This window comes from Sprattus sprattus, assembly GCF_963457725.1.
Source record: "Sprattus sprattus genome assembly, chromosome: 16".
In the NCBI taxonomy this organism is placed as follows: Eukaryota; Metazoa; Chordata; class Actinopteri; order Clupeiformes; family Clupeidae; genus Sprattus; species Sprattus sprattus.
Genome location: NC_137914.1, coordinates 16,436,990 through 16,455,477, shown reverse-complemented (window position 1 = coordinate 16,455,477; position 18,488 = coordinate 16,436,990). Strand labels below are relative to the sequence as shown.

Below are 18,488 nucleotides of genomic sequence, written 5' to 3'. Positions count from 1 at the left end.
ACTGATATCTTTCTAATTCTAGCCATTTCTGTGTCTGTTTTGGGAAACATGCACGCATTCAACATAATGTGTGCACTGTATAAATATATTTCTTTAAGTCTGATTTATTATGGGAGTGAATATTCAAATATGGAGATCCCGCCTGCAATATTAATAATGTTTTTAAAGTACACACAGTACACAACAGAAGTGAGTGCACCGCTGTGCTGTATCACTCTCGCTAATGAAGGGTGCACTGACTTTTGTTGCATTGACTTCCTACTGTGGACCTGAATTTTTAATATGGTAAATCTAAACTGTTAGTTTTTTACAGCAAATACTCTACAGTTCAACTTAGAAGTAATGCACTGGGGTGTATTTCAGTTCTCACATCTGTTGTATACTGTTCATAACCATAATGATATCATTTTAATATGACAATATAATACACAAAGGTCCATTCCTAAAGTCTATAGATATATATTCTTTTAATATTCCCAGCAGATGATTTGCAAATACCGGCCCAGAACCTCTAAAAGAGATTAAATAAAACTCTTAAAAAAATACAGGTTCCCTGAGGGGAACCAAAAGGGAAATGTCTTTGTAGTAGGAGGGGGTATATTTTCAGGGGGCAACCCCAGCCCAAGAGATCCTGTAGGTTTCACAGCTGAGCTTGTTTTATTGAAAGGACATTTAAAGGCCTCTGAACCCTGAAACAGCACCAGTCATGTTTGTTCATCTTAAAGTGGGGCAGCTTTCAAAGCAAATTTTAAAAATAGTACCGACTTGTAAGACAGTATTCTAGCAGTACTGCCTAACATCTGCTGCAGTTAAACACGGACATGGCTGCATTCAGAGTCGTCTGACGCTGTCTGTTGGTTACCCTTGTATCTCTGTGAGCTGTGGGCAGGAGCTAAGAAACCACAACACTGTTGAATTGTGTTCCCGCTCCATGTAAAGGTCATGGACGGTATTGTTTACAGTTCAGAATGGCACCTCTGCGGAGTGCTCGGCATGCCATGGACTGTGTCAGATTAGACAAGACACGAGAGGTTTAACCACCGGCACTCAGGTTGAACACAGTCTATGTCCGGGGAGAAAAAGGCCCATATAAGAACCCCCCCTTGCATTTCTTGTTGACAGGTAGAAATTTGAAACAGGCATGAAAAGCTGGTAATGGCAGCAAAAAGAGGCCTAGCTGAACGCCAAGAACCTGACACTCCCATTAGGACCCTACTGGAAAGTGAAATATTTGATCATGGGAGGGGAAATTGGACAAAAATGAACTGGAAACCGGATCTACTCGACTTACTCACTACCCCCCAAACCTCCCTCGAACCCCACTGCCTCGCCAGCCAGCCAGCCAGCCAGTCAGTGTCACTCAGACTTAATAAGCTTTTGAATTTTCATTTTATCACAGAAAATAGAGTGTGAGAAATAAAATCAGCCGGTTTCGCCCTAATGGACAAAGTAATGGAGAGGTGAAACTGACACAACACATTTGGCCCGAGCCTAATACTGTCAAAATGAAAGCATATTCACTTCGGCAGTTTTCAGGGAATCAATTCAAACCAAATAGTGGCCTTTTCCTGAAGCTCTATTTCATAATGGCGCTGACAAATACAGCACTCTGGAAACTCGGGCAACAGAGTGTCACTTAAGGGGATACCAATACCAATAGAGCTATTCTGCGGTGTCCAATCTGATAGGGAGGTCAGTCTAACAGCCTGCTTGCTACACCTTCTCTATTTCGGCACTCCAAGCATCGGTAACACATTAGATAGATCCCAGTGGATCGGATTAGCTCACTTTCAGACTGAATCCCTCCATCTGAGGTCGGGTTAAACCATATGACCCCGGGAGCAAAATGCTTGGACGGAAGGCATCAGGGGTCAGGCACACTGAGACGCATCCAGTACCCAGCGCATGCTCTCGCACACACAGGCCCATTGATGAACTAAGGCCTCCATCTTTTCCCCAAGGGGTTGCTGAGAATGGGAGGAAGCGGCTGTGCAAACAGAAATGAACGGATGAATAGGTTGTTCCACTCATATAGCCTTTAAAGGCTATACGAGATACTCAGAAAGCACTTACATTTGATCCACAGCAACTTACAGTACAGGACATTCTCCCTGTGGGTCAAACCCATGACCTGGGGGTGGTTAGCAGCTGACTTGAGCCACAGGGTCACTTGAGCTCCGCTTCACAACTATTGTAAAGCACTTATCTCACCAACACCAATGTGTAGCACCCACCTGGATGATGCAACGGCAGTCTGTGTGCAGCTGCAGACTCACCACACCTGTGCACTGTGCACACACCTTAACCTCACCGCCCACCGTCTGTATGGGGAAATGATAATGGCGTCCATGAAGTGAGCAGGACCAAGACTGAGGAGCTGATGCAGATGATCAGGGATGCAGCACACTACTCCCATTGTTTTTGGGAGAAATCTTTACAGGGATTGAAACACAGGGAAAGGTCCTGGTGCTGTGCGTCCCCGAGAGTGTGGCTGCGCTATTAATTATTCTGTGGAAGACAGATGTTAAATTGTGTATGCCCATCAGCACTAAGACTTTTTGAAGATTTATCATTCATGTAAATCATGAATAAAATATCTCCTTGCCGAGAGAAAATGCTACATCTGTTTGGGGTACATTACATATACTATGATGCAAGAAAATCTGTGCTGAGAAACATCAGTCGGCACTCAAATGAAACCTGTATGTGTGTGTGTGTGTGTATTTGTCAGGGGGGAAGTATACAACACAGCTATTTTTGAAAAAAAATCATAGTTGTAAAATTAACAAAAAATTCTGTTCTTCCAGTCACTACTGCAGCCCTGTTCATCACTTGTTCATCGAAAGGCACTGCAGCAGTCATTACAGTTTCATGCAGCAATTGAGATGTCTGTGCAGGCCCTACTTTGAGGGTTCATTATGTGTATGAATATTCACAAAGCCAATTACACATTAATGCCGTGTGGCGGGCGCCACTAGCATGTGTATGTTTTCTCTCCCCGCGCCTGTTTCTGGCCACCATCTCACGGGGAACAACGAGAAAAAATCCCCCCTCTGACATAGGCACACTAAAATCCTCCATTTCAATCAAATGTGCATGAGCTTCTCGTCCCCAGGTGCATAAATAAATAAGGAAGTACACAGAAGGGGATGGGGGGGTGGGAATGAGAAAGGGTCGCACGGTGGGGGTGAGTGTGTCATCTGGGGCGTGCGCGGCAGCAGCGGAGCGGGTCAGGCCCCACGAGCTGCGGTGGGACCGGGGCATCGAGCACTGCTGCCCCCGGCGACCGTCGCCCAGCCCCTGCTCCACTCCAGAACAGACAGGCGCACTCACACAACAGATGGAACTAATGATGCGAGACAAAAGAGATCATTTCACCGCGGTCCTGAGGAAAGCCACAAAGAGCAGTGGGAAGTTTGAGTGATAGGGCCGGCGAATCACAAGGGGGCTTGGGTATAGGCAGCTTTTATACGGGACAGAATGAATGGATGGATGGATGGAGGGAGGGAGGGGGTGATTGTGGCAGTGGGGGGGTCTCCCTGTCCTCCCCCGCTTTTTTATTTTTTGAAGGGTTGGAAGGGTGGGGGTGTCCCTTTGATGTTTTCTCTCAGAGAAATGTGTCGCTTTTTAAAGGGGAAATATGAAAAGTGGAAAACTGAGCCCCCGTAATTTTTTGGGGTGGGGGGCATAAGTCAAAATGAGGGGAGGGGGGGCATCCAGTGGCTCCACTGCCCTGGTGTTCATGGTGAAGGGTTTATCTGAGAGCATACAGTATTAGTAGATTTACTACATGTTTGAGTGATGTATTTTTACTTAATTTTACTATTTTCATAGCATTCCATGTTAGATGTGTGTATTATATAGAGATTTCAAATATGATCTAATACATCAAGTATGTCTTTTCTCTTTTACCATGCACTCACCACAACCTGATGAAAATACTGCCTGGTAAATACTAATGACCTGCAACACCCTGGGAACTCTTCAAAGACCACTTTTGAGTGAGAAAATAAATATTATAAAACATTCATGGACTGCATTCGGGCCCCCTCAGCAGGCTGGGAAGAGGCCCAGCTCTCGGGTTTGGTTCAATAATCGAGGTCATTAGGAAACTTGCCGTCTCAGAGCAGAAACAGACGCTTACAGAGCCAAGTTAAATGAGAGCAGTGGATGAATAAGGGATACAATGGGATTCGTGTCAGGTGGTCCAAGTCCTTCAAGAGGAGTCAGCCTCGTATGGGCAGCTCACAAGTTTTAACTCTAATTTCTTAATCGTGCTGTTGAAGGAGAAAACGGCCAGTGTCCCACTTTGACAAATACCGTCCAAATATGAACTAAGGAGATTTGCATGCCCTTGGTGGCGGAGGAAGAGGATTAGATTTAAAAGGCCTCTCTGGAGCTGTAGTCTTAAAAGAAAAACATTGCCATGCAGTCCGTTCTAAGCGAGAGTGTCAAGTACATGAAAACTTAGGCAAAGACTACCAGACTGGCTTCTCACTGCAGCTGCAAAGTGTAGCAACAAAAAAAAAGAGAGGGAGGGGGAAAAAAAAGCCCACACGCTCAGCAGTGAGCGGGGGAAACACCTGGGGATGGGATTTAGGAAGGATGGCGTTAAGCGTAGCCCAATCCTTCACTCCCACTCCACAGCGCCTCGCCCCTGCTCATATCAGTGGGAAAGGTTCAGGCCGATTCTGACACGAACGGCGGTGCAAGGGCCTGTATTAGAGTCAGGTTAGCTGAGATAACACTATCAGGCAGGTCCCACAGGAGCCGCAGAGCTGGGCCCTAACCCACAAATAAAGCTGGAGTGTCTTGACTCCCTGGCACATTAGCTCTGATTACAATGACCTTCATTATATCAGCTAGCCTTATTATAACACGTGGAACACCGCAGTCCCAGAAGCTCCACACAGTAGGGGTGCGGGTGGGAGAGTGGGGGTGGTAGGGGCTGTGGTGGGAAGCAGAGGCTGACACGTAGCGTAGGGTTGTGTTGTGAAGCGTGATCACGGCTGTCCGTGATGATATCCACACAAGCGTAGGTGGGTTGAAAGAATGTCTTTATTTGTTTCTCTGATGGATGGTCAAAAAGATAACGGTGGAATCAAATAGCCCATCAGTGGATAGCAACTGCAGCGAGCCAGTATTAGTTCCACACCGAACACGTTGAGAATGTACGCCCCCCCCCTTTCATCTTCGCTTCAAAGTTCGGCGGTCACAACAAGGCCGAGTAGGTCCTCGCGCCAAACGATGAGCCCATTCATGTTGAGGGGAAGCCATGCGGCGATGACCATCTCCTCGCCAGCAGCGCCAGCCAGTCCGTTCTGGCAGCATCTCTAAACTGGAAGGGAGCTGCTGGACGAGGGCCCCGGACCAAGAGCTCGGGGACTCCCACCACTGTTTAACATACTGCCATGCTTGTTAACCTCAATTTTCTGCCCGTTCCCCCTCGCCGAGGAAGCGGGGTTACCTTCCTCTGGCTCTTGGCAGATGTCCTCTTCTGGCAGGAATACCCACACACCACATTGAAAGGGGGGCATCTTCTGCTCATTCCACAGCCCGACACGGTTTTATAGTCTCTCTCAGTGTCTCTCTCTCTCTCTCTGTTCCTTTCTCTCTCTCTTTCTCTCTCACCAGGTGCCTCTGTGACAGGCATTATGTTGCCCAAGGCTCCCTATCCCCTTAGCAAAACTGACACCACACAAAGGCAGGATGGCTGTACCAGTAGGAGGTTCAGAGGGGAACATTCCTGTTGCCAACGGGGGGGTGGCGGGGGTACTGTTTACTGCTAAAAAGGTAAGGAGGGACCCAGCAGATTGGCTGGTCTGAAATAACAGTGAATCAGGGAAGGGGAGTGTTTTCACACATACAGTCACCGCACCACCAGATACATGACTGTACTCTTCTGAAGATGATCCCATTTTAAATAGAAGACACATTAACAGAACAGGATCTAATATAGCGATCACGTCTGGCCTGTACCCTGTTAAAAACAACAGTCAAAAGTGTGTCAGCCCATGACGAAGAATGTCTGAGAAGAAGAAAAATGAAGAGGGGAGAAGAAAAAAAAAACCTCTCTCTTCATTATAGATTTATAATGAGCTGGCACACCTCTGTCATTTCCAAGAGCAAGTCCCAAACCAAGGCAAACAGGCACCTGCTGAATGCTCCCTGCTCCTGGGCTTCCACAGCTTAATTAATCCAGGCCTTGGGGTATCATGACTGCTGTGCGTCACTCCCGTTGCATGTGTGAGTCAATTAAGTTGTTTCATGAACCGGAGGTGCAACTTTAATATTGTTCCGTGTCAGTGTTACTGTACAAAAACCTTGTGGCTTCGTGCTGTGTGAACATATTGATGGCTTTCTTCTAGATGAAACGATGATACTATCTGGGTTTGAGTGCGGGCAACTATTTAAATGTTGGTAACACACGTAGCTCACATTCATCAGTGATCACTGCATGTGTAAATGTGTCCACCTAACACATATCTAAATTGAAACGGGGCTAGTCTCATTAATAAAGAAGTATATAATTTCCTTTAGGTTGAGAGAATGACTTACCTTGCAGTACCAAACAGGAGTACACTTCTTTGCAATATCACTTTAAAGTTCAAATGATAAAAAATTCACATTACTTGTAAGTTGAACCATAGGGTATTTGAGTAACTGTTTTGATTAGCTATATTCATAAATACAGACGCCAGAGTAGGAACTCAGTGCAACAAAAGTCAGTACACCTTTCCGAGATAAAAAATATATTTGAAATACCTTTATTTTTTGATGACAGACTCAGTCCTCCCGGCATGGAGGATACCAGTGGAGAGAGAAGTTCTGCCATTTTTCATAGATAAATACTTTCAGCTGCCCTTTGCTGTAAGGGTTGTGTTGCTTCTACCCTTCTATTAAAAATAGCCTAAAGGCATTCTATTGGATTCAAGTCAGGCGACATATTTGGCTCTCACAAACTCTTGTCAGCCAGTATTTTGGTATATCCACAGGCAGTCATGGTGGCATCTATAAAGGTCATCTCCTCAACACCTTTTGCACCCATGCAGCCCCAGATCCTCACACTCCCACCCCCATGCTTCACTGTCGGGACTAGCATTGACCAGGCTTCTTGTTCTTTAACAAAGTTTAATCTTGTAGTTTTGTGCCAAAAAGCATGCAAGGTTTTTTGTGTGTGACTTTTGTGGCTTGTTCTATACCGCCTGATCACTGCTGCAACTGTGTTTTTCGACTGATCTTTAGTTGGTCTCTGATCTTCCTTTTCCATCTTTGTAAAGTCTAACAATCAGATTTTTCAATTCCTCTACCAATTATTTTTCTTCTGGAGCCATGATGCAGATATAGACACAGCCCATAGGTCCAAAAATGAGAAAGTTCTGGTGTTCACAGGTCATTTTATAGTCACGTTCATGCAATTAGGCTAATTGGAAATCACATGTTTACTCAGCGTTGTTTCAATGATCACAGGTGTATTCACTTTTGTTGCTTGAGTTTCTACTTTGAGGCCTGTATTTTCATTACAGTCTTTCTAAAGTATTTGTTTTTGATTGCTCATTCCTTGCACTCTACTTGTCCATTCAGGTGCTATAATTTTGAATCATTTAACATTTAACTGACGTTGCACATGGGTGTACTCACTTCTGTTGTATACTGTAAATGATCCCAAAAAGTACCAACCAGATAGTCATACGTCATAAGTCTAATATCAATCCATTAATTTGCTCCTTCATGCTCGTTCAGTGGCAACCCAAGTTAGCAACCTACGGTCATGCAAATGTATGGAAGTGTACACACAGCATACACAACACTGCATGATCTGGAAAAGACAGTTAGGTAACAGTGAAGAAAACTCACCCTCCAGGTGAGGTGATGACTCTTGTTGACTAATGTTGCCTTCCTCCGGTCACTACCATGCTCCTGCGCTCCAGATGCGTCGTCAGTCTCCTCCAGGTGCCTGCACACACATGGGTACAACATCACTGTTTCTAGAACTCTTTCAATACACCTGTAAACAAGTCAGACCCTGGAGATGCAGCCAGGATGGTTACATCATTCCTGCTCTTTCCAGGAAAAAAACTATTCATTCCCTGAAGTAGATTAATACACAGTTTAATATCTCAGTTGTCTGCGATGTGTCAGATGGTATTCTACAAAAAAGAAAAACCTCCTGCAGTTCACTGGCGTAATTACAGCTTTCATTTTGCCGTAAAAACCCAACAAAAGCCCAATTAGGTATTTACAAAGGAAAAATACGACTTTCAATTTCATAAAACAAACCACTCAGTAAGTTAATAAAAGAACATTATCATCCATCTTGTGCTCTTATTAGATTGTGCATTTATGCATGCGCTCCCTTTAGGAAAAAATAAACCCTCTGAGTTTCTATAAAACAGCACTGCAAGAGCGCACTGTGAGCAACAAAAAATAAACAGCTTGCCAACACCACCCGTCAGAATGATAAAATAACGCAAAAGCTTTCAAGGAGCCTCTCGTAATTGAAATATATTCATTTATTTCTCGAAGCAAGGAATCTCTCCAGTGTGCGAGAAGTATGTGAAACACCTCTTTAAGGACTCTTGGTCCTGAAACCAGCGTCCATGTAACAGGCCACTGATGGATTGATAGCACAACAGCAACTGAATATGACAGCAGTTGGATGTTTATATTCAAAACATGTTACTTATTCTGACAGAAATTATTAAATGAAGTAACTGTGGGAATGTAGTTTCATGTCTGTTGCGAATATTAAAAACACATCGTACATTGAAATCCATCCACTCAAAAAAAAAAATGATGGGCTAGGAAAATGTAACTCAAATTCTAATTCTCCTGATAAGCCTAGAAATGCAAACAGGACTGATGACGTCTAATTTGCCCCATTTCAAATGTAAATGATAAGTAAACTAAAAAACATTATAAATACAGTCATTATTGTGAACACTAATTACAAATCCCATTATGATCTTAATGAGCTGGACTCAATACCTTTCTTGATACTCAGAAGTAAATGAGAGTTTCATTTAGCTCCAGCTCATGTGGGGCTAGCCAGGACAAAGTTTCAAGGGTAAGAAATGCAATGCAATTACGAGTGGCAGAACACAATGTGTGTTTTCAACATAATCAACTGAATTAAAAATACTCCATTCCTTCATGTCGGAATACACTTGCACTGACCTGTCGATTTCCACTGTGGACAGACATACCTTTGCAGTGAAGACAAGTCATACTAATCGAGTGCTATGCAGCAATACTTAAAAAGAGGCCAACCCCGCCAGCCATCGGAGGTGAATGAAGACATGCCACCAGGTGAGACAGTGCTCCTCATGAACACATTGGTAAATACAACAGAGAAAATAGTAGTAGGAAAACATCCTTACGTATCGGTGGGTTAATACAAAAAAGAAGGGAAGCGAATTACAGTGTTCATGATCTTCAAATCTTTTCTGCACTCTCTCTTTCTCTCTCACGGAAGAAAAGAATGTGACTGTGTGAAGTGTGAATAATGGTAAAACTGCATAACTATAGATTATGCATGGATATACGTATGAGGAGAGGAAATATGCATCATAACTAAAGGCTCAAAACAGGTTGAAGCAGAATGTCTTTTAGTCATTTAGAAAGAATGTGGTTTAATTTCTTGTCTTTAGGCAGTCACAGCAAAGGGGGAAAAGGGGAAAAAAAATAAGAAAACAAAAGCTGGGATGGAACATCCATTGTGTGTTTAGAGACTGCATACTTTGATATGAAAAATTCAGTCCATTATGTAAAAGCCGGTTTCTGATGTGTCACAACACGAACTGTTTTTCACCACATTTTTTAAGCATGACCTCACAAACTGTAAAAATGCACACACCCAACCACCACTTTAGAGGAGACAAACAAAAAGGTGTGGATGATAGAATTTAGTTTTCTTTGTGTGACTGCCAGGTGTGAACATCCTCTGACATTATTACACACTATCTATATAAGAGTGCGTGTTAAACAGGCTGAAATGGTTGATTTTGATCCTCTGCAGTCTTGCTCTGCTGACGGATGGGAACAGGGAGGTGCGTTCTGGGTAAAAGAGCTGGGTCAGAGGACAACCCCGTAAAAACCATGACTATGACTATGACGACGGTCAGTCACAAGGAAAGGGTACCTTTGTCATTTACCACCTCCTCTCCTCCCCCCTCACCTCTCCCTCTCTCTCCTTCCTTCACTCTCTATCACTTGCCAGGAGATGAGAGGCCCGTGAGGTATTGACATATGCAAATCAGTGTCATCACAGCATTGTCCGCATGAACGTTTTAATTAATTATCCTATCGCTTTCACCATTCTGATCATTTTAGTGAAACGCATGATGACAACAACAACATAAAAAAACACGGAAGGTAAATGGAAGAGAAACATTTTCTTCTAAACCAATCTCACAAGATCCTATGAGAATAGTCTGGCTCAATTCTGTTCTACAGTTGGGTTTTCGTTTGTATTGCGCACATATCAGGAAATGTTGAGTTAATGCTCCGTCTGAAGCTCAACAGGCCATTCAACCAGAAATTAATTTTCTCCCTCCCCCTGGCGGGTTAGTTCAGCCATACTTGTCAAAAACAGCCGAATGACACATCAAATAAAGAGAGGGAGTGTGTTTGCCGTGCTGCTGCGTGCCTGGTAACTTCAGGTTTTCAGATCCGTGTGTCACGGTTACATCAGCTTAACCCATTATCTGTGGGCTGTAGTTTCATACTCAATCTCTCAAGATCTACAAACATGTTTTGAAAAATGGGTCTGAAACCCAAACGCACAAAGAGCAGGGCTGGTCTCAGGGCTGGCCCTTTATTAAATAATGTAATCTGTATCATTAGTCGGTAAGCCTACAAACTCACCTGAGAATGAGTTGACAAAAGTTCAGAGTTACTGTGAGGTGAGGTGATTTTTTTTTTACACATTAAAAGCAGTGTTGAAAGCAGTGATAAAAAGCACAGGCTATTTGGTGTTAAACACCAACTAAGGGGACAGGAAAGCCAATCTATTTGAACTGAAAATGACTTTTGTGGTGAATAGATATGAAATGTAAAATTGAGAGTAAACCCCACAAAAGAAAGTATCAGGGAATCCATTAACCTTATTCAAAGGCAAAGAGAGTATATTTGGTATTTCTAGCAAGGATTTGTAATATCCAGAGAAACTGAACCTCTTGGTAGCTGGTCTTATTGTGATATATGAGTTAGGTCTTCAGTGTCCAAACAAGGTAAAATAAGAGAATAAATGGCTGGCTGGGCTTACTGTTACAGCATAAGTGGGTAGTTGTCTGTATTTTGTTGTGCATATAAAGAAAGTCTATTTAATATTACCGAATTATGAACCTCATGGGAAATGCAGTTGCAGGTAAAGCAGTTTCGCTCAAATAAAAAAGAGGTTTATCCCTGAAGGAAAGTAGGATATTCGAATGAGTATGTTTATTTATTTAAATAAGGCTGCAGCCTTCGTACATTCAGTGAATTCTCAAAGGAAAGATGAACATGTCTGTGATTAAGCATACATAAGTGGTCTTATTTATTTACATGCACACAGGAATCGACTTGTTTCCCAGCTGGAAGTGGGCTCTGAAACAAGATGTGTGATGAAACTTCAATCTGCTTCCAGATGTAAAATGATCTTGCCCTCTTTTATCTATTAATGGTTTCAAAGGCTTGCCACCATTATTGCTTTTATTCTCTGAAATAAAACGCAGCTGCTCTCTTTGTACTGTGTGTGTGTGTGTGTGTGTGTGTGCGTGTGTGTGCTTATGTGTGCATAAGGTGGGTGTATGTGATTGTGGTAATTTAAATGAGAGGGTGAGAAAAACAAAGCCTAAACCTGGTGACAAATCTGTTCAGTTTTGTTTAGGCCTTTTGTTCCTCCAAGCTTTTAAAAGGAACACCATCATGAATAACTTTACAAATCAACATGAAATACATATATGCATCCCCTGGCTATTGTACTCATTTGAAACCAGTCTGACTTCTCACTTCCTTAGAAGGAAATGCTCATGATCTAGGTGAGCTGGTCATACTATAGCTCTTGAATGAACACCACTTGGACTGAAATCACTTACTGTAATTGTACTGATGGACCACCGGTCACTCTTTTCTTTTATAGGGCCATTGAGAAATTACGAATTGTGATGCTATTCGAGTATTATAAAAATGGTTCAGTGCTATCAGGAAAAAGGGGAACGTTAGGGCTCGACTTCAGATTTAAAACATTTTTCCCACGCTTGAAAATTAGCATCCGGAGTATGACTAAGAAGAAGAGTATGACTCTAAAGAACATAAACGTGCCAAGAGTGGAACTGTGGACTTGTTGATTATGCATGCAAAGAGAGCCCCGCTTTCTTTTATTGGAAAATTTACACCCTTGGTGTGATTTATATAAATCAGTAGTGCCCACAAAGCAGTAAAACTCTAATTGTTTCTTCCGTTTTTAAAGTCTACCGACCATTAGGGATGCAGAGAGTCATAAAGAGGATTTTTAATCAACTCTCTCGAGTTGACGGCTTGGCATGTGAATGGCCCTGCCTGCCGTACGTGTCACCGCGACAAACAAAAGAAACAAGAAATGCTTTTTTTTTGTTTCATTTTTTTATCCACACGCCAACTCGGATGTTCTGTCTTCGCTGATCTTTACCACGGGCCAACTGTTTCACCCTGAGTGCCCCGAGTCCTTTTTCCCTGTTTGTGACATCTGCACATATGGGCCCCAACGGCAAAAGGTCGTTTTCCAAGACTACGTCAAATTTCACACCGAATGGTAGCGATACCAAACAAGCGAGGCTTTTTGAACAGCTGCTGCAAACATTACTTATTTATGTATTGCATTTGTTTTTGACACTGTGTTCCCTTTGTGAGGGTGGGTGAGGGGGTGGGGGTAGGGTGTTTTTTTTTCTTTTCTGAGTAAGACACTCAATTTTTAAAAATCCACTGAGAGGAAGGGGAAAAACACAATCTGGCTGTGCCCAGATCACAGGCGAATATCAGAACTCTCAATTAAAAACACATGAGAGCAGGCAGACACGTGAATGCAAAAAAAATGCTTGTGTTCAGTGGATGGGACAAGAGAGATGGAAAAAAACGAGCAAAAACAAACATTACACTACCACATCAGCTTGATAGAACACGTCTGAGTGCCAAGAGGCGGGTTCTCTTAATGGTGGGGTTTGTCTCTCTGTCCTCTTTCTTTTTTTTTTTTTGGGTCACTTCAAGAAATACACACATATCTACACCCACACCAACATCCACTCACACACACACACAAAGTTACTGCTGCTGGATATCTCTATCCCTTCATTTTTAAAAATGTGACCAATATGAAGTGTCCTCACCCCATCCCCTGACTAGACGTCTGCACAGTGTTATTATGAAGTGGTTTTAAACTGAGTGTGGTGGCACCCTGCAATGCCCTCTAACTGGCTCACCTCCACCCACCCCAACCCAAGACTGGCTTCTCTCCACTGACCGCTTCATTTACCCAACCGGACCAGACTATACAGACCCCTCACCCCCCAAACGCCCACCCCACCCACAACCACCCCACCTCGGCCAGAGCGTCTGGCAACAGACACAGTAAATCCTGGAGGTTGCACATGCTCAAGCTTTGGGTAATTAATAAAATCCCCATTACATGCCTTGTGCCCGTTGTTTGCTATTTCAACACCCCATTTGTGCCACGATTACGGCCATTATCAGTCGGCACCATTAACTCTTCCGCCGATGCCAGAACTGCATACTAATAAATTGGGCTCTACATTTTTTTTTTTACCTTTCAAGGAGTTGGTGTTGGAACTGGGCCAGGAAGTGCCACTCCTGATTAGGGGCCTTCTCCTGACTCTGAAAAGGCCCTTTGAATAGGGGCTGCTGCATCTTTGGAGATAGTTCAAATTTACCCTTTGATTATTCTCTTCCCCACCAAAATGAATCTTTATTAAGCTTAAATCCTAAATAAAATGAAATTAGCAGACTGCAAAATATTGCTTTCTTTTCTCGACGTATTCCCCCGTGCCTCCATGCAAATTATAATGCTTATTTATGTAAATGAGGTGTCGTCTTTAATTAGTTTTGCTTGAAGGCATTAAAATACATGTATTCTTTCCCCAAAAATTATTTGTTTTGTTGCTCTCCTCAGTCAAGTTCAAAATGACTGATTATGCCAACTAAAAAGCTTTATTAATTTTATACTTTTTGTTTTCCCCCCTCTCTCCCTCTCCCCCTTTCTTCTTACATTATCATCTCCTCCCTCTGTGTAGGAAGCTGAGTTCTGGCTGTGAAATCGAGAGGCTCCTCCAGGCAAGGGAGGCTTTGTGCAGCGTGCAGTGGAGGCTCTGCCAAGCTTCTGCTACACATCACACACACACCCACACACACACACACACACACACACACACACACACACACACACACACACACACACACACACACACACACACACACACACACACACACACACACACACACACACACACACACACACACACACACACACACACACACACACACACACACGACATGGACCACTTCCTCTGGTCAGCCTGCTCCTTTCCCAGTGACCTCTCTTTCTCTCTGCCTCTATTCAAAACTGTAACATCCTAATAAACATCTCTGTGCCTTCAAGTGTGTCTCTGCGTGTGTGTGTGTGTGGATGGGTGAAGGGGGGGGGGGGGGGGGGGCTATTTATGTGTGAGTGTATGTGGATGTATGTGTTTTATCAAATCAGAGAAGGTCTGTTAACAGTACATCACATTGCTGTGGACAAGCCTGTGACTAGTCAGTGACTTACATTAATGAGCATGATAGTGTAACCCCCCCCCCCACACACACACACACACACACACACTTCATGTTTTCCAAGCCTGGTAGTTGTGTGTCATCTGTCAAATGCTAACACCCAAGTAAATTCAGGCCACCTTGTCAGATCTCCATGCGTGGGTCTCGGGCTGAGATGCCCTGACCTCTTCAGCGACTTTCAGACAGCGTTTTTTGCCCCTTATTTTAATATTTGTTTAAAAGGATTTTCAGCGTTGCCCGTAAATCTTTCCCTCTCTGCTGTTTTTACGCCGTTGCCATTGATTTACGGTGGGATCCTGAGTGGCTATCGAACAGCAAACCACCTCATATCACGGCAGAAGGTGTTGGGTCCGGGCGCAGTCAGATTTATCAACAAAAAACGTCACTTGTGCTGCTTGCACCTTCCGAGAAAAACCTTGTAGCCAACAAGAGGCCACTCTTTTGTTCTGTGCATGATTGCTCTATCAATATTTAGAGTGTCCTCCACAAAACCAAGAAGGCTGAAATGGCATAATCCACAAAGTTGAGCCACTACCATCATTGTGTCCCTCTTACACACACACATAACCAATTTGATTTATGGAGAGGAAGCTAAAGCCATTATAGCATTTTTATTATTATTGTTCTTTCAAGGCTAATGCAACAATAGATTTTTGCATGATTGATGCTTTACACCAAACATTAGAGGATTCCATTAACATAGCACAGGCAAGCTAAATGGCCAAGAGTTTGATTATTGCTACATTTCCTTGCCTTCTGCATTCTGATCAAAATATCTCCATAACTGTAATTCTTGATAAGTGCTCGTATCGGTAAGATTGCACCGGGAATGAGATTAAACCTGACTGGCTGTCCGCGCGTCATTGGCAAGAGAGCGTCCGTTTCATTAATGTGCTCGCAGTGCCAGCGGCAAGTTCTCCTCAGGGGTTACATTAGAACCAAAACAGTCGTTCCCCGAGAACTCTCACTAAATCAAGTGACTTTGAAAATTCCAGTCTCATCTGGGTCAGTGTCAGGAGACACATGGGGGAGTGGGGGGGGGGGGGAATTGGAGACACCGCCCACGTTCTTTTTTTTCTCCAAAATACAAAACTCTAACACTCTTTTGGTGGGGGCGGCAGTACTTTGGTAGGGTGCAGTGGGACCGGCTGTGAAGGGAGTGTGTGAGGGTGTGGGTGTGTGTGTGTGTGTGGGGGGGGGGTAGAGTGAATGTGGCAGCAATATGCAGTGACTTCAATCGGGGCAGGAAATTCCATTTGTAATCGGGTTGGAACTCTTTTTTTCAAACATCTCCGCTCTTTATCACTTCCCCGCCACTTCCACTGGACCGGTATGGCTGTCAGAGGCCAGGTCCTGACATACATGTTCCCCTCTCTGAAACAAATCTGTGAGCAAAATACTCCTGCCTTGAGCGCCAGCGGCTAATTGGGACCTTATGTGGGGGCTCTCTCGGGAGCAGTAGCACTGGTGACCCAGATGAACAAATCCTTTCGTTTCGTTTCGTTTCGTTTCCTCCCTCACTGTTTGTTGTTGCTGTTTTTTGGCCCCGCTCTCTGAAGTGTGTTTGGTCCCTGAGAGGATGATGGGTTAACCGTGTGCTGGGTGACAGACTTCTAGGTGGCTGTCAGATACTCGGTCTGGCCATTCGAGTTTGTTTTGGTCAGCTTCTCGGCATGCGTACATCGACATAAGATGTAGTCTTTGTGATGGCAGTGTCGATTCGGATTTGACTGTGTGGACAGATTTGTGTGTGTGTGTGTGTGTGTTTGTATGTGGGGGTGTGTATCCGTGCGCATGCAAGAGGAGTGTGTGTGTGTGTGTGTGTGTGTGTGTGTGTGTGTGTGTGTGTGTGTGTGTGTGTGTGTGTGTGAAGGAGGGGGGGGTGATGAGTGTGTCTGAGTAATCTCCTACTCATGTTGTGGCGATGCACCGGTAGTGACGGGCACAGTGCCAACTGATCCTCTGCCCAAAGTGCTAATTTTGTGCCAGTCTTGTGCGCAGAGGGTTGTTATTACCTGGAGATGTATACTGGAAGCTATGTCTCACAACAACAAGATTCTGTCATAAAACTGCGTTTTGGGGAAGGATCCTGTGAATGGATCCGACATATTAATGGGCTCTTGGAGGGGCATGGCAATTTTCCACATGTATTAACTAAATCTTGGTGAAACACCTGGTGCTCACCTGGGGCTAAGATACTGTGATTAAAAAAAAAAAAAACACAGTGGCAAAAGGATCATCAAAGTCCTCATTTTTGTTTACTACAGAACTATCTCTTATCCAGCAGAGGACATTAGCTTTAAGCATGAAATACTGTCTCAGTCTTCCATAGTTTAACCACCAACCAAAAGTACCAGATTGTCAAACTCAGCGTTGACAAACACGTATCCTTTTTTTGGAATTCAGTCACTGCACACTGCTATTTCACTAACTAACTACCTCAGTTTAAGCACACATTTCCTAATAAACTCAATGACTCCATACGTTCGCAGCAAGATTTAATTTGCAAAGGTTGTTTGAGATGTGTCAACATATCCAATGGGCTAATATTCCGAGAGACAGTGAATCTTTTCTTGCGCAAGGCTGAGGCTGGAGGCCTTTATTAACACGTTTGCTCGTTTTCACGTTGCAATTTGGCTTGAAAAACAAGTTGGAGCACCTAATTCAAGGAACAGTTGGTTCTGTATGTGAATTCAGTACATTTTTCAAATGCACACCACCCAACGGAAAAAACAACCCACTGTTACGCAATGAGTATCAGTCTGTGTTGGCATGTGGGGATTTTTTTTAAGTAAAAGAAAACACTTCAGATGAAAATCTTAATTCGCACAAAAGAGCCTGACGTCTGTGAGGCTGGTGCTTTTGCAAAACACAACATCACAGGAACAGGCCCTTTTTAGTTGTGTGTAATACGCACATGTGCTTAGTGTCTTAGTTTATATATGTGTGTGTGTGGTGTGTGTGTGTGTGTGTGTGTGTGTGTGTGTGTGTGTGTGTGTGTGTGTGTGTGTGTGTGTGTGTGTGTGTGTGTGTGTGTGCATATGTGTGTGTGTGTGTGTGTGCATATGTGTGTGTTTGTGTGTTTGTGCGCGTATGTGTGTGCACATTTCTCCGAAAATGAGAAGGCCCTAAATGAAAGAGAAGAGTGCATGCGGTGGCTTATTTCATGTGGGCTGTGTGGTGGCTGCTGAGCCGTGCTGGGTGTGAAACGCTATCTGCCAGGACTCATGTTTCTGCGAGCCTGGAGGCTCCGGCTACCCTTGCCCGACTCAGGGGCACGCAAGAAACGCTTTCTGTCCCAGAATTTCACAAATGTCCAGTTGAATCCACATCACTTGCCACTCAGTGCTGAGGCCCCAATCAATCAAAGGCAGAAAAATTAAGTAAATGAACTCGTTTCGGGTCATGCACGGAGCAATTTGACAGCAATGCGCCGAGATAAAATATGTGCTTTCGGGGTGGGGTGAGGTGGGGTTGGGGGGCGGGAGTAAACAAAATGTCTGGTCTTAACACAGAACGAGTCAAACTGGCTCGTGGACTCCATGAAAGATGTAATTATTCTAATAAAAATCGTCCCTACTCAACCCAGAAATTCCAGAGGTATACAATGATGTAGCAACTGACTCATTTTTTTCCTTTTTTTGTGTGTGTCTGTGTGTGTGTCTGTGTGTCTGTCTGTGTGTCTG

The 18,488-nt window shown here is 43.8% G+C and overlaps 1 protein-coding gene across 1 annotated transcript in view; it reads right to left on the bottom strand.

Annotated features, from left to right (window-relative positions):
• casz1 (castor zinc finger 1) overlaps positions 1 to 18,488 on the bottom strand; it is a 184,114-nt gene that overhangs the window by 146,023 nt on the left and 19,603 nt on the right. Inside the window, exon 2 of the mRNA XM_080853709.1 lies at positions 7,858 to 7,957. The gene's annotated coding sequence lies outside the window, so the exon portion shown is untranslated. The remainder of the gene's footprint in view (positions 1 to 7,857; positions 7,958 to 18,488) is intronic.